General features: G+C 39.7%; 1 long non-coding RNA gene across 2 annotated transcripts in view; it reads left to right on the forward strand.

Moving 5' to 3' along the window:
• The window catches only part of LOC138109366 (uncharacterized), a 126,030-nt gene extending 120,291 nt beyond the window's left edge, over nt 1-5,739 (forward strand). For both annotated transcript variants that reach the window (XR_011150431.1, XR_011150430.1), the window contains 2 exons: nt 4,746-4,781; nt 4,860-5,739. This is a non-coding gene — a long non-coding RNA (uncharacterized lncRNA). The remainder of the gene's footprint in view (nt 1-4,745; nt 4,782-4,859) is intronic.
• Nucleotides 5,740-6,000: the final 261 nt, after the last annotated feature.

The raw sequence follows: 6,000 nt of genomic DNA on the forward strand, positions 1-6,000 counted from the left end.
TTTTCAATGCAAAGGTATCATCCTTTGTGCTATATAAAACCCAAGCTGAGTGGTCTGTATTTTCTTCAGGCAGCAAACTGTTGAACAGATTCCACTTCATTTCAAGGTCTTTCGATCAGATTCTTGATGAATTTATTAAGCTATATATTCATTATAGGTGCTGAAAGGTGTATAACCTTTCTGAAAAGGAAGTGGTCTGCTCCATAAATAAATCTAGTGTTGTAAATTAAAGATGTGCTAGAATGAAATACCTGGATCCAACAGTGCTGAAACATGAGCAAGGCAATTGTAATGGTGGCTTTCAGAAGGAGGCTGCTCACAGTGGAGGGGATGAACCTTGTGAAGTACCCTGATGGTCTGAAACTTCAGGCTGTGCTGGATCAGGGGAGGAAGAACATTCCTTCCCAGACTTTCTCTCAGTTGAAGCTTGATCATGGTATTGTTGTTAAATTTGTTGGCAGAGGAAATTTCCCATTGCTGCACTTGCTATAGCAGTTACATGCCAATGGAAAATGTTTTATAGCCGTGGCAGTGTTAGAGACCTTGGTGGTTTTCCTTAATTATTGGACACAGTCCAGTCACAAATATGTTAGGATACAAATTTAATCTGTGTTTGTGGAAAAACAAACATCCCAGCTAAGACCTGAGCAAAGACCTCCACAGTACGGGCTGTGGCCAGGTCAAGTACAGAGAAATAAATATTGACCTCATATGAAAGCTGTAGTGTATTAAATCTGTAGCTATTTTACATTGGAAGACAAATTCATGATACAACCAACTCAAATCTATTAAATGCTACCATAATTCTTTTTAAGTTGGGTCTCTCCCTCCCCACTCTTTCCCAGTAATTCCATTTTGATCTCGTGGAAAAGATTCTGCCCTGGATGAAGCTCTCAGGAGCACTGCAAAGGTACTGTGGACAAAGGGGCTGTAGTCAGTCACTTACCAGACACAATGCATTTTATGATTTAATGCAGAGTAAAAATAAGAGCCACATTTTTAAATTTTAGTATGACAGGTCATGTGGCACCCACAAATCATGCTGCTGTCATCAGGGTCTTAAAAAAACATATTTTTTGGAGAAAAAGTAGACTGATGCAGTTAAACAAAGCAAATTACAGGAGGACAGGCCAATCTACAGAAGGGAATTTAGTGTACTGCCTATTAGTACCTTTTAAAATCCCTCTTCTGTGCTTCAAATATTAGATAGCAAGCTGAAAAAAAAGTAGTTTTCCTGCAAGAATATATTGCTTCCTTCAACAAAAATATCAGTGTTTTAAAATGCAAGTTTGTCAGTGCATGAATTGTACTCTTATTGTGCTGCAAGCAAATGCTTCGTGCTTTTGAAAGAGTTTTCCTTAATAAAATGCAGAGGCTAGAATGTTAAATCTTTTGAAGTTGCTGCTAAACATGTAATATTTAGCTTGAGAAGCAATAGTGAGGAAATGAACATGATAAGCGCTCATTCAGTAACAGCCCTAAATTGATTATTTCCTTCCTTATGTAAACTTATCAGTCAGGCCTTTGGGCTCACTTCCGAATACCAGCTCAGCACAAGAGTCTTATCACAAGGAAATGGAATGTAAAAGCCCAGACAATTTTGATAAGGCACGTACTTTGGTTATGATCCTATCTCTCCCCTCCTCCCTTTGAAATAATTCATCTGCACTAAAAGGGGAGATGCCCTCCCTGTAACTCTGGTATAAGTAAAAGTTGATGTTGTTATAGTCAGAATAAACCCTGGTTATTTATCCTGCTGGTTTCTCAGAATATTCTCAGGCAAAGAGACTAGAAGATATATTGACAATTGCAAGCAGTTTTGGAATGGAGTGGCGTAGTGGTCTGGATAGATGATATCTGAGTTTTTAGAGACTCTTATGAGTTTTGGACATAATCTAGAGATTCTCAGTAGAATGAATACTGTAAGAAACTTAAGACTCATTATTTATTTGCCACCTTTACCCCACCCATGCTGCTATGGGTCTGACACCTCCTTGTGATGGCAGAAGCCAGACCGAATAAAGATCCAACAGCTCACAGAGCAAAAGCCAAAGATGCAAACTTTAAAAAACCCTACTACATAAACACCAAACCACACACTCAAACACACATAAGGCAAAAGAAAACTGACAGGCAAGCTCTACCCACCAGCCACCACAGACTAAAACTTCATGGTTTTACCGGCCAAAAAACCAGCAGAACAGCCCCAAATACAAAATTTAACTTCATTCATTTGTCCCAGTAAAGTAATAATTTAAAGGGGTATGTAACAAGTTTTGTGGTTCATCGCATACCAGGACAGCAGAGCCTGATAAAAACACTCAAATGACAGTACTGTTTTTGTTTGAGATGTGATGACATGCTCCTTAAGCAAATGTTATAGGCAGCAAATCCATGACCCAGTAAAATACACTCCAGACCATCAAAGTAGGTCTACAGCTTGATGAAATCCACTCATCTCCAGCAAGAATGACCTAAAACTCTTCAGAGGGAAAAAAAAGTGTGGAGGAATTCAGAAAGAATGTTTTTTAAGCAAACAGTGACATACCAAAGTTCAGTGTAGCTTTTCCAGTGAAACCTAAAACTAAGCTAAACTTACCTGATTTATGTTTTTCCACAGAAACTCAAATCTTGAGTAGTTTTATGCAAATTATGGAAAAGTCATGACTGAGGCTGGACTAACAAATAATTTTGATTGGCTGCTTAGCTAAATGTCCTCTCAGGAATACTTATCATCCAAACATCTCATCATTGTAAATCAACAGGGGTCTTAGTCCTGGCAGTGTTGAAGTGCATGGCAAAGACACCATTGATTTTAATAGGATTAGGATTTCTCCAGATTTTTCATGATGCTTTGCACAAGGAAGCCCTTAGACTTTTTCACAAGATATCTTAAGTGCTTTAAATTGAAAAAAAAAAAAAATGTTGCAATGACAAGTATATTTGGTGAAGCAGTGGCAAAAATAAGACTGAAAAAAGTCATGGAGCAAATCCAGAATGTTCTTACAGGCACATGAGCACCCAGAGGAAAGGAAGGCTTTCTGATGGAAGGTGTGGGATCAGAGTAGATTAATCTATGAACTGGATTAACTCTGTGCTTTCTATGCCATACCAATACCACCACACGTGCAGCAGACTGTACTTACCAGAGAGAAAATCTTGTTAACATTTTTGGAGAAAGAAAATCAGAATTAGCAGGGACGAGCAAAACTGATACTTTTGCACAGTGAATGCTAAGTAGCAAAATAAAAGAGGGTGTAACTGCATTGCCTGTCATTTATTTCTTTGGGCCTACAGCAGCAAAGTCCTCAGGGGAAGAAATTACAGTAGGAGATATTATCTTTTTTTACTGCTGTATTTCCCATCTTAAATTAATAGTGCGTAGGATTTTGATTATAATTGATATAATTATTCATGAGTCTGTTTTGTTATACAAGCGAGTAAAGAGCACTTTGCTGCTCCATGAAGCCTGGCTTGTTTTATGGAGTTTAAATTAGGGCCTCAAGATATTAGTGAGGTGGACAAATACCATTGCTGAAATTCTCAATGCAACCACCAAACTGGTGCTCAGAGCAGAGAGCGGATGGAAGGGCTTGGATTTTCCACCCATTTCTGCATGGCTGAGCCTCCTCAGGCTGGGTTCTGCCACCCTCACTGAATGGAGCACTATACTGTGAGAAGAGGTGCGTTGGAAAAATGTTGTGGTCTGCTTAAAGGTGGCAGAATTGGTTATTTTTTTAGGTCAAATAGACTCAAGTGCTTTGGAGACCTGGGGAGCTTATGTAATGCACTGGCATGGTATGAAGGAGCTACGTACAGGAGGAGAGGCACAGATGGAATAACTGCACACTCTCTGAGCAGGTGTCTGATGACATTTCATGGTGATCTGGTGAATTGCGTGGCCAGAGGCTTTCTAACAAAAATATCTGCAGAGTCCCGGTGAAAACAAGCCCCACACAATTCTCAAAAAAACCATAAAACCAGACCAAAACAGAAAATTAAAAAGATTTTCATATATTTTGCTTAATAGTCATGATGTTTAGGAAACACATGTTGATCACCTATTACCCAGGCCAGTTTCAGGCTCCTGTACTACTTTGAAAGAGTTTGGGCTCAATTCAGGTCTCAGTATTTTAGAAGAAAAAAACAGTATGTTTTATTGTCTTGAAACTTGCAGGAGCTGTTTTAGGGAGCTCAGCTTGTCTGTTTGGCTTAAGTAGAAAGACATACAGTCAGGATGGTTTATTAACTAACAATAAATATGTTTCCTTCTTTGCTAAAAGTGATTGTGGCCTATTTTGCTTGTGTGTTTCACATGGCAGCATCAGGCTGTGGAAGCAAATTGTTATCACATCCTGGCTCCTTCTTCTCAGCTTTGGCAAGTGACTGGAAGGAAGGAGGATTGCCAGATCAGATGCAGGGTGTCCTGCCTTCCTGAGAAGCAGCTGTTTGCAGGTAGCCTGGGGAAGTTTAGCCCTTGGCTTTGTTTCCGTGGGCATGTCATACAGGTGAGACAATTGAGATCTGAATCACTGCCTGTTTAAATGGTAAAAATAGCCAGGTGCAGACCAGATCCGTGTCCATTTCAGGTGGCATAATGTGATCAGCCCAAAGATAGGATCTACAGTGGTAGTAAATTCAATGTGGTTTTTTTCATGACCCCACGAGTGACATACAGAAAACATTTCATGCCAATCTATGAAGCTGCTGTGTTTTAAATGTATGTTAAATTCTCCACTCTACAGAAGCTGTACCATGGAGCAGACTCCTTACCTCTTCTGGTGAGTTAATCTCGTGATTTAGCATTACAACGAAGCCTGAAGGAGCTCCCTCCCCTTCCACTTCCTTTTCTTTTGTAGTGGATCAGTTATTCACAGGACGCTCTTTGTTTCTGGAACCACGTCTTTGTTTTGCCAAACTTCGTTCCACGCCTGTGTCTAGTAGAGACCTGTTCCAAGATGTGTTCCACTGTCTGGGAACCGGCACAGGCAGCAGAAATGCTTTTCTTGCAAAACAGTCTCTGCAAGCATTTTATCTGCTCCCCACCCTAAAGAGGAAAGAATTTGTTGAAAACAAGTAGATCTGTATGCATTCCCCTTGGGAAATTCTCCTTTAAAACCCGCATTTGAGGGAACAGGTTATGCATCTAAATATGTAAAGAGATTTCTCAGAGACCCTCTGTCACAATCTGTGACACTTCAGTGCTACTCATCTGTGCCACCATGGGAATACATTAATAAAGGAGCGTGGCTTCTTCTGCTTTTAATGGTTCCAAAATACTGAGTCAATTCTGTGAGGTACGTTTTGCTTAATTACCTCTGGTATAAGAGTTTCCATTCCTTTGGGTGCTGGATTCTCTGCTAGTGGTGGAAACTGCATCTTCCTCTTCATAACCAATAATCTTAATAACTGCAATCTACACTCTGTTTATTTATTTTGTGGGGTGTCATGGACATATCCAAAGGCGTATCCAAAGGTCCTGATGCAGATCTATGGATATTCCCAGGGTCTGCATTGCCCTGTGCAAATTTCAAGAGGAAAACAATAACAGGAAGGCAAGGAATATTAGAAATGTTTTATAAAGTTGGAAACAAGGCCCACCAAGCCTTGGATCCATTCTTTGTGGATGAAATGGAAGAAAATATTTCAAAGGAACTGACTGTGCAGAAGGTGTGATTCAGGCCCATAGAGGAATTTGTTCAGTATGAAATCTTTTGCAGAAGACAGATTTTCATTGAAGGCTGAGACATGATTTTGTCTAAGATAAAAAAAATTAAAGATTTTAAAAAAAAAGCTGAGTAGCCCCTGTGTCTTATCCTTATGCACCTGTCCTGGTGCCTTGTAGATGGTTTCTGCATCACGTCTGTTCTACAGAAAGTGAACATGCTTTTTAATTGCCTGTGGGCTTGCTGAGGAATTGGTTTGTTAGGGTTACTGCAAATAAAGGAAGATCTCAGTAGACAGTTATTTCTTTGTCTAAAAGAGGTCATTAAATTTGGT

This window comes from Aphelocoma coerulescens, chromosome 4, assembly GCF_041296385.1.
Source record: "Aphelocoma coerulescens isolate FSJ_1873_10779 chromosome 4, UR_Acoe_1.0, whole genome shotgun sequence".
Lineage (NCBI taxonomy): Eukaryota > Metazoa > Chordata > Aves > Passeriformes > Corvidae > Aphelocoma > Aphelocoma coerulescens.